Below are 10,820 nucleotides of genomic sequence, written 5' to 3'. Positions count from 1 at the left end.
TGTAGTAAAAGTTTACGCATAGTTTGTTACAGAAAGTGTAATGTGTATGTTGATGTTTACAAAAGTCGCGTATCTTATTTTATCTTACATGACATAAGTTAAGATATAAATACTAATTTTAGAACTTTTCTTAACTAACTTACAAACTATTATTGATGGAAATAATATATAAATTTTCTGAAATTACCAGAATACTAGCATGCTAGAATCAAAATAATGCTAATATATCAAAATTTGACTCATTATAGCAATTGACATTTTTGACATATTTGAGAATTTGTACAAACTAATCACTATAGCTCTGTGTATTCATTGATAGAAATTGTTATTGATCTTAATGGCAGATGTAGTCTAATGTTTTAAAGCGATCAAGGTTTTTGAACATAAAGACATATGATGGGATTGGTAAGAATACATATTTTTTGTGACTTAAAACAATTATCGTTGCGATATAGGCTTTTAAGTATGATGTTGGGTAAAGCAATCGCCAACCAATCAATCAATCAATGTGTACATTAAACGACTGTAAATGTGTTTTGTTTTATTTTATAGATAATACGATGTACCCTTAACAGGCTTAAGTTTGATGATTGTCACTATGTGTATATAGAAATATATAATGTTGAATTTTTTAGCTGTTATTCTGATTGTGTCTTTGTACAGACAGGTAAACTCAAAGTAACTTTAATACTTGTTAATGAGTTTATACATGTACAGCCGTTTATTTTGATGTAATCAAATTTTTTTATGTAAAAATACTTTTATCAAAAAATGTAATGTTTCTAATGTGTAGATATCAGAAAATATGTTTTAATCATCTGTGGTTACTTCCACTATGTGTAAATAGTTATATATCCATATGAAACTCTAATATTCGATTACTTAAATGTAAATAGATGTCATTGTAATTACACTATCAAAGATTTGGCACCGATCATTCATCTTTTGTTGGAGAGCATGTGTTTTTTTCTAAATGGGAGATTAAATGTCGTTTTTCTTCCTTCTAATTTTCAATTTAAGAACATGCCTCCACCCCCCCCCCCCCCAATAAAAAAAAATAGATAAAAATCATAAGATAAACGGTCGACATAATGCATTGTGTATAATGAGTCTTAATGTTTCCTCAATTTATGTAGATTTTGCAATTGCTTTCTCATTGGTATTTTTGTTTTGAAGTATAAGAAACCATGCTTTAATACTTCATATACTTTTGTTGATGTTTCTATTTTATCTATAGTATTGTTTTCTTAAAGATGTAATGCTTTGAAATGTATAGGTTTTATAATTTTTTAATTTACACGGCACATTTTTTTTTATCCTCAAATAGAATATAAAGCAGCGAGAATTTTTTGTGTATATTTGAAAAGAATGTTAATTCTTTTTTTTGTAAGGATTCTTATCGATAAACAGTATTATTTCAAAACATGCAATACTTAAAAGTTTCTACATTTTAGAATTTTCCTATTAAGATATAGGAAGATGTGGTATGAGTGCCAATGAGACAACTCTCCATCCAAATTATTTGTATATATATATATATTTGACAAACAGGAAATTGGTAATTAAATTTTAGAATTCAGAATATTTCATTCTTAATTTTTCATAAAGTATCTTTCCCCTAATTGATGGAAATTTTCTGTGATATCTAGTATTTTGACTTGAGCAAGAGGGTTTATGTGTTAACCAAAAGTATAATATGCCATGGAAAATCTTGGTGTTTTAATACCTTTGTTCATATAATATATGTGTACGATGAATTTAGTTTTTTGTATCGTTGTACATAAAAGAGGGACGAAAGATACCCAAAGGACAAATTTTATGTGTATAGTGATTCTTGTTTGTATTACCATTGTTCCTATAATATGTGTATAGTGATTCTTGTTTTTATTACCATTGTTCATATAATATGTGTATAGTGATTCTTGTTTTAATACCGTTGTACATATAATATGTGCATGGTTACACTTGTGTTTGGTACTGTTGTACATAATATATGAAAATGGTGAATCTTGTTTTTAATACTGTTGTACATAATATTTGTGTATGGTGAACCTTGTTTTAATACCGCTGTACATAAAATATGTGTATATTGATTCTTGTATTTTTATTACCATTGTTCATATAATATGTGTATAGTGATTCGTGTTTTTTAATACCATTGTACATACAATATGTGTATAGTGATTCTTCTTTTTTAAATACTATTGTACATGTAGTATGTGTATAGTGATTCTTCTTTTTAATACCATTGTACATGTAATATGTGTATAGTGATTCTTCTTTTTAACTTCATTGTTCATATCATATACATGTATGTGAATGATGAATCTTTTTTTTGATATATTATATGTGTATAGTGGTTTTTGTTTTTATTACCGTTTTTTCATATAATATGTGTATAGTGATTCTTGTTTTATTGTCATTGTTCATATAATATGTGTATAGTGATTCTTGTTTTTAATACCATTATACATATAATATGTCTATAGCGATTCTTGATTTTATAACCATTGTACAAATAATATGTGTATAGTGAATCTTGTTGTTATACCATTTTACATTTAATATGTGTATAGTGAATCTTGTTTTTATAACATTTTACACATACTATATGTAGAGTGATTCTTTTTTTGGGATACCATTGTAAATATAATGTGTATAATGAATCTTGTTTTAATACCATTTTACATGTAATATGTGTATAGTGATTCTTGTTTTAGTTACCATTGTACATGTAATATGTGTATGACTATTCTTGTTTTATTATACCATGATTGTACATATTATGTTGTATGGGGATTCTTCTTTCTAAAACCATTGTACATATCATATATGTGTATGGTGACTTGTTTTTAATACAGTTGTACATACAATAAGTGTATGGCGAGTCTTGTGAATCTTTTTTTGGGGATACCATTGTAGATATAATGTGTATAATGAATCTTGTTTTAATACCATTTTACATGTAATATGTGTATAGTGATTCTTGTTTTAGTTACCATTGTACATGTAATATGTGTATGACTATTCTTGTTTTATTATACCATGATTGTACATATTATGTTGTATGGGGATTCTTCTTTCTAAAACCATTGTACATATCATATATGTGTATGGTGACTTGTTTTTAATACAGTTGTACATACAATAAGTGTATGGCGAGTCTTATTTTTTGAGATCATTGTACATATAATTTGTGTATGGGGAAACTTGTTTATGATACCATTGTACATATGATATGTGTATGGTGAATTGAGTTGTTTGTTACCACTGTACATTCAATATGTGTATGGTGAATTTTTTTGGAGAAAAGAATAATTTGTTTTTGACCCTGAGAAAAAAAATTGTTTGTTTCATCCTCATCTGCCACTATATGGAATGCTAAAATTGAAAGAAAAAAAATTATTTTCGACAAAGGCGAAAAAAAAAGTTTGTCCCGGAAAAAAATCCATAGCCCCCCCCCCCCCCCCACTGAAAATCAAATGGTTGCTGCCTTAATATATGTATGCAGAATTTTGTTTTTGATAGCATTTTACATACAATATAATTATGTGTATGGTGAATGTTATTTTTTGATACCACTTTACATATAATATGTGTATGGTAAACTTTATTTTTTGATACTGCTGTACATATAAGATGTGTATGGTGAATATTTTTTAACACCATTGTACATTGGTACATTCAATGTTATTAATACCCGGATATAAGTATGAAGTCTGTTTGTGATTGTGATATGTTCATTAATATTATGGAGTGAAAGTATTGTTAGTGCAGGAATACTAAAGCCAATGTTTCTAGTGACACCTCAATGTTGTATTATGAGTTTACATTGCTTCTTCGTGATAATTTTATAATATTACAGATATATAGTGCAAGGCTGATTTGATCTAGTTGGGTAATAATGCGCGAGACAATGGTAGTTTCATTGGGATTGGATGGTGGGTTTATTATAGAAAGGTTATCCAGAAAAGCACTTCAAATGCATCAAATTTATATAAAGATTTTTTTTTGATAATTTTATCGGATAAATTCGCACAACAATGTAAATACAATTTGTTTTTAATGACACTTAACGTTTGTGATGTTGATATCTTAATATAGCCATCATTGTTTTAATAGTAAACAATCTTTAAATACAAATTCATATTTCTTTTTTTTTCTCGAAGCTAACTATAGTCATTTTATATATCTGTATTTTATTGGTATATACATCGAAAACAAATCATTGAATCATCCAATATTTTTCATAGAACTGAGATGAACTATATCGGATGCTGAATTACAGTTTCCAAATTAATTTCTTGAAGATCGTGTAATGACAAGAAAAGTGTGTCAAATGTGTTTTTATCACTGTACTAACATGATCTTCTGTATTGCACTGTTCATAGTTCTAAATAATATTAAAAAAAATCTCATATTTATTCACTGGCATTTAATATTTTGCCCTCAATTTTTTGTACCTTTTTCTGAAACCTGAAGAAAAACAAATTTGACAGTTTTCTGCATAGATATAATGGAATGCACATTCTGTAAAACTAATATTTGGATTTATATAAAATGCATTGAAAATTGTTTAAAAAAATAGTTAAACTAACAAAATAACAAAAATAACAAAATAACAAAAATAACAAAATAACAAAAATAACAAAATAACAAAAATAAAAATATTTTTATTTACATATTAATTGATTTATTTTAATATATAACCTGAATGAGTATTTTTTTAGATAATCAGTTATTTTCAATTTTCAAATAACAAATTTAGGAAAATGATATAATCATATGAATTTTAAATATTTTGTAAAAAAAAACGTGTCAAGTTAGCCAATTTAATTGTTCTGTATCAATTGTGTGAATGCATAGTGTTATCATGTTTTTGTATCATGTACAATAAATTTGTGATAAAAAATAAAATATATTCATCATTTATTTATTTATAGTCTTTACGTCCTTATTTGTCTAGAACCTTTCTGTAAGCCATGGATAAAACTTGTCACAGAAATAACGTACTCCGACTGCGTTTTAAAAAGATGAAGTTTATAAACGCTGACAAAATCAAATGTTAGAATTATTCAATTAACGGAACGAATAGAAACAACTCTCTTAATCCTGACTTTGTACAGGACAGGAATTTTCCGAGGAAAAACCTAGTTTTATAGCTAGCTAAACATCCCACTTGTATGTCAGTTAAGAAGTTGCATCATATCAAGAAAATTTGATGAGCCAATATACCAGTAGTTTGAATGTAAGATGTGGTGTCTTTGTGATGTAGAACGTTGCTGATGTTGAAAACATCGATATGTTTATTTGAAAACTGAATTGAAAAGAATTTCCTACTTTCAATTGATACGACATTCCCGGGCTTGTATTTTCTACCATGATTTTCTTGATAGATGGTTGCTGCTCACAAGGAAGCTATTAAACCAAGATTTCCAAATCACCCCTCCGTAAATTTTACGGACGCCATCACGAGTTGGTTGACCGTTATGGGATATCCGCTTCACAGACGATATCGGACATTTCCTTATGTCGTAGCTACATTCCCATTCCACGATTGTTACCTACCGAATAAGACTATTTATTGGGTTTGTAATAACATAAGCATTACGACGGGTGCCACATGTGGTTACCCTTCCAGAGCACCTGACATCACCCCCAGTTTTTGGTGGCCGGGGTTCGTGTTGCTTAGTCTTTATTTTTCTATGTTGTGTCATTTGTACTATTATTTGTCTTTTCAATTTTTAACAATGGCGTTGTCAGTATGAGTTTGACTGTCCCTCTGGTATCTTTCGACCCTCTTTCACCGTGCAATGGTTTTAAAAAGACGTTGTATTAGTGCCAATGAGACAACTCTCCATCCAAGTCACACTTTGTAAAAGTAAACCATTATAGATCACAGTACGGTTTTCATAGGGTACAGAAAACAACAACAATACTATGAAAAGTCAGAACGCACGAGAATGAAAACTAAAGTATTAGCAACACGAACCCTACAAAAAACTGAGGTGTTCTCGGATGTTTCTCATTCAGTGATATGTAACAATGGAGAAACATTAACGTTACGGGGTTTTAAAAGAATACTTTAAAATAATCAACGGAGTGCAAGTAAAATAACAAAATTACAGAACTCAAAAGGAAAATTCAAAATGATAAGTTCTTTGCAAAATGGCAAAATCAAAAGCTCAAACGAATGAAACAACTGTGTACATGCATTTCGCAATGCACATTATCAAAGTAGTATTATAAATGATTTTGCTAGATTCAAGTTCTTTGCTTTAATAGGATGTTGCATACATCTATTTAGTGCAAGAAGAAGTTTACTACCAGCTGCAAACAGTTCGTACCAATCGAAATACGGAGTTTAAGGTCTTCAATGCTCTTCAAACTTTGTACTTGTTTGGCACTATAATTATTTTGACCTGAGCGTCAATGATGAGTCTGAAGTAGACGAAGCGCGCGTCTGGCTTATAAAAGTATAATCCTGGTACCTTTGATAACTATTATCCTTGTTTTCACAAAAATCTATATAACTTAGTCAGACCTGAATATGACGGTCACTCTAGGAACCGGACAATCTTATCTTATTTAATGAATAGATATTACTACAGTAGGAAATGTAAATGGTGAAGTGTCTCCACAGGTTTATGCTTCATAGTTACTTAGAATCGCTTTTTCCATGTATCAGAAGCATGGAGATGTTCTGGATAATAACTGGAATAATCCATGCTTAAAGTAAACAAAACAGGACTAAATTGATACAAGAGTGCAAACGCTGAAATGTCTCGCCTTCTTGTCTAATCATTGATATTATGTTGATAGTCCTAAATATAAAGCTTAATTACAACTGTCACATAAGCTTAACATTAACCACGAAAACTAAACATTGACCAATGAACCATGAAAATGAGGTCAAGGTCAGATGATTTATGTCAGACAGGCATGTACAGCTAACAATTCTTCCATACAACAAATAAAGTTGACCTATTGCTTAAAGTTTAACAGACCAAAACACAACCAGATGCTCCGCAAGGCACAGCTTTATACGACCGCAGAGTTCGAACCGTGAACAGTTGGTGCACGTATGGACACAACACCCAAGCTTGATACAGCTCTGAATTTGGATTGTGATTAAATAGTTGACACTACATAAGTTTCTGACACAGAATGAATGTGGTCTAAGAACTTTAACTTAAAACCTTAAAAAAATTAAATTGGACATTTACCTTTTTACCAATTTGATAACCAGGCCCAAATATCAAGTCTAAATACATGGTAGGATTCCGCATATATGAAAGAACCCCATATATTCAATTTTTGTTGAAATCAAACAAAGTTCAATTTTGAACCCCGATTTGGACCAACTTATAAACTGGGCCCATAATCAAAAATCTTAGTACATGTTTAGATTCAGCATATCAAAGAACCCCAAGAATTCTATTTTTGTTGAAATCAAACAAATTTTAATTTTGGACCCCGATTGGACCAACTTGAAATCTGGGCCCATAATCAAAAATCTAAGTACGTATCAAAGAACCCCACGAATTATTTTTTTGTTAAAATCAAACTAAATTTAATTTTGGACCCTTTGGACCTTAATGTAGACCAATTTGAAAACGGGACCAAAAATTAAGAATCTACATACACAGTTCGATTCAGCATATCAAAGAACCCTAATTATTCAATTTTTAATTTTTAACAAACTTTAATTTTGGATTCTTTGGTCCCCTAATTCCTAAACTGTTGGGACCAAAACTCCCAAACTTCCTTTTATGGTCACAAACCTTGTGTTTTAATTTCATAGATTTCTATTTACTTATACTGAAGTTATGGTGCAAAAACCAAGAAAAATGCTTATTTGGGCCCCTTTTTGGCCCCTAATTCCTAAACTGTTGTGACCAAAACTTCTTAATTCAATCCCAACCTTCGTTTTAAGTTGATAAACCTTGTGTGTAAATTTCATAGATTTCTATTCACTTATACTCAAGTTATTGTGCGAAAACCAAGAAAAAATGCTTATTTGGGCACTTTTTTGGCGCCTAATTCCTAAACTGTTGGGACCAAAACTCCCAAAATCAATCTGAACCTTCCTTTTGTGGTCATAACCTTGTGTTTAAATTTCATAGATTTCTATTTACTTAAACTAAAGTTATAGTGTGAAAACCACTAAGTCTTTGGACGACGACGACGACAACGTACCACTGAGCAATGAACCGTGAAAAAGAGGTCAACGTCAAATAAAACCTGCGCGACTGACCTATGGATCATAAAATATTTCGATACACCAAATATAGTTGACCTATTGCATAAAGTATTAGAAAAAAGACTGAACTCAAAAACTTTACTTTAAGCACTGAACCATGAAAATGAGATCAAGGTCAGATGACACCTTCCAGCAAGATGTGTACACCTTACAATTAATCCATACACCAAATATAGTAGACCTATTGCATAAAGTAAAAGAAAAAGACCAAAACTCAAAAACTTCACTATAACCACTAAACCATGAAAATGAGGTCAGGGTCAGATGATACCTGCCAGTACGACATGTACACCTTACAGTCCTTCCATACACCCGATATACTAGACCTATTGCTTATAGAATCTGATATATGGACTCGACCACTAAAATTAACCGGGTTCACTGATCCATGAAATAAGGTCAAGGTCAGGTGAAAACTGTCTGACAAGCATGAGGACCTTGCAAGGTAAGCACATACCAAGTAAAGGTATCCTATTACTAGTAGTTATAACAAGAGAGAATTTCACAATACAAAAAATCTTTTTTTTAAGTAGTCACTGAACCATGAACATGAGGTCAAGGACATTGGACATGTACCTGATGGAAACTTCGAAACATGAGGCATCCATATACAAAGTATGAAGCATCCAGGTCTTCCATCTTAAATGAGTAAGGAGTTATCCATTCAAGTTTCTTAGGAAGTGTCCTTTGTATCTATTAGCAAGATTCAAACTGATGTGTTAGTGCTAGTATGTGGATAGAATTGTGTGATGATAAATAATGTACAACACTGCTATACCATAGGACTGGCCCATAGGCATTGCTGTTGTACCTACATATTTGTGAAATATTTACCTATTGTGTCCGTTTGTTTTGTTCACACATCGTTGTCAATATAATGGAATTTGATGTCAGTGAGAGGTTTATCTAAAATTAAAACCAGGTTTAATCCACCTTTTCTACATAGGAAAATGCCTATGACAGTTGTTATCCATTAGTTTGATGTATTTTAGCATTTTATTTTGCTACTTGATCAGGGACTTTTTCTTTTTGAATTTTCCTTTGATCTCACTATTTTTGTGATTTTTCATTTTGCTATCTATTCCAGTCCAAGTTTTAAGTAATACAACTTCATCAAACCAGTTGAAGCTATCCCGGTCCTTATTCAAACAATGTATTGTGCATAAAACTTTTCATAGAAACATGTTTAAAGCATTGTAAACACATCAATCAAAGCATTTTTAATTACTTTAATTTGTCTTTAAAAGTTGCTTAAAAATTATCCAAATTTTACAATGTTCACTTTTCAAACATTTTCCTCCCTTAGATCATTGGTGATGACCTCTGTTTTCGCACCAACAGACCTAGACAGGAAGTTGTCTTTGTTTTCCCTAGATTAGACAAAATAGCAATAAGGTGTGTTGTGACTAAATATAACAAGAATGTGTCCTTAGTACATGGATGCATCATCGACACTATCATTTTCTATGTTCAGTGGACCGTGAAAAAACCTCTTAATTTGGCATTAAAATTAGAAAGGTCATATCATAGGGAATATGTGTACTAAGTTTAAAGTTGATTGGACTTCAACTTCATCAAAAACTACCTTGACTAAAAACTTTAACCTGAATCGGACAGACAGATGAAAACATAATGCTCCTCTACTATCGGAGGTGGGGCATAGTGGCACATGAAAACTTAGATTAAATAACAATCGATGGTATGCAAAATTGTCTTTTTATTTCAATAAGAAATATTAATTCTACAGACAAATTCATTAGTTAAAATATACATTACACCTGGACTAAAAATACCATTGATAGGATACTTCACTTTCTGAATATGTATTAAAAAGTGGTTGTACTCTCCTCCAAAACTGAAAGGTTGAATGAGATTCTACCATCTATAATTATTTGTAACAAGCTCTTAAGCTTGATTAAATTGAGTACACAAGCGTCTGGATGGGGGCCTCTAGTTCTGTATTCTTTTATCTTTAGGTAATTTTTCTCCATCATGTAAACCCCCATCCACACCTTCGTACATCTATATATCTAAATCACTGACAATTTAAATGATTTAAACCTTATAGTGATAACAAGACCTTAAGATTAAAACTGATCTTTCAATGGTATTTTTAAACATTGGGTATGACTTCTGATGAATTGATTGAATTAAAATGTGTACAACAAACATACAGGAGATGGGAAATACAAACAGTTGATCATTATTGCTGAGACTCCTGTAATCTAACACATGGTTGTACTACTAAATTGACTACAATAATGAGATGAGTGAAGTACAAAACACGTTTACAGCACAAAACATCATAACAGGTGGCATTTCTCTTTATTTATGGCCTCAAAATGTCCATCAATATATAAGTCTAATTAAATTATTAATTTGTAAATTTCTGACAGAATTTTACAATACAACATGATTGGCTAATCTTTTATATTTTCCCCCTTGTATTTACTTGCAAACTTGAGATAATGCTTCAAGCAGTATCTTACTTCCCTATCTTACATGATATATATGAATGTGGTGTTAAATGCAAGATTAAGAATAAAATATAAAAAAC

The sequence above is a fragment of the Mytilus edulis genome, chromosome 14 (genome assembly GCF_963676685.1).
Source record: "Mytilus edulis chromosome 14, xbMytEdul2.2, whole genome shotgun sequence".
In the NCBI taxonomy this organism is placed as follows: domain Eukaryota; kingdom Metazoa; phylum Mollusca; class Bivalvia; order Mytilida; family Mytilidae; genus Mytilus; species Mytilus edulis.
Note: the sequence above shows the minus strand (reverse complement) of the source record.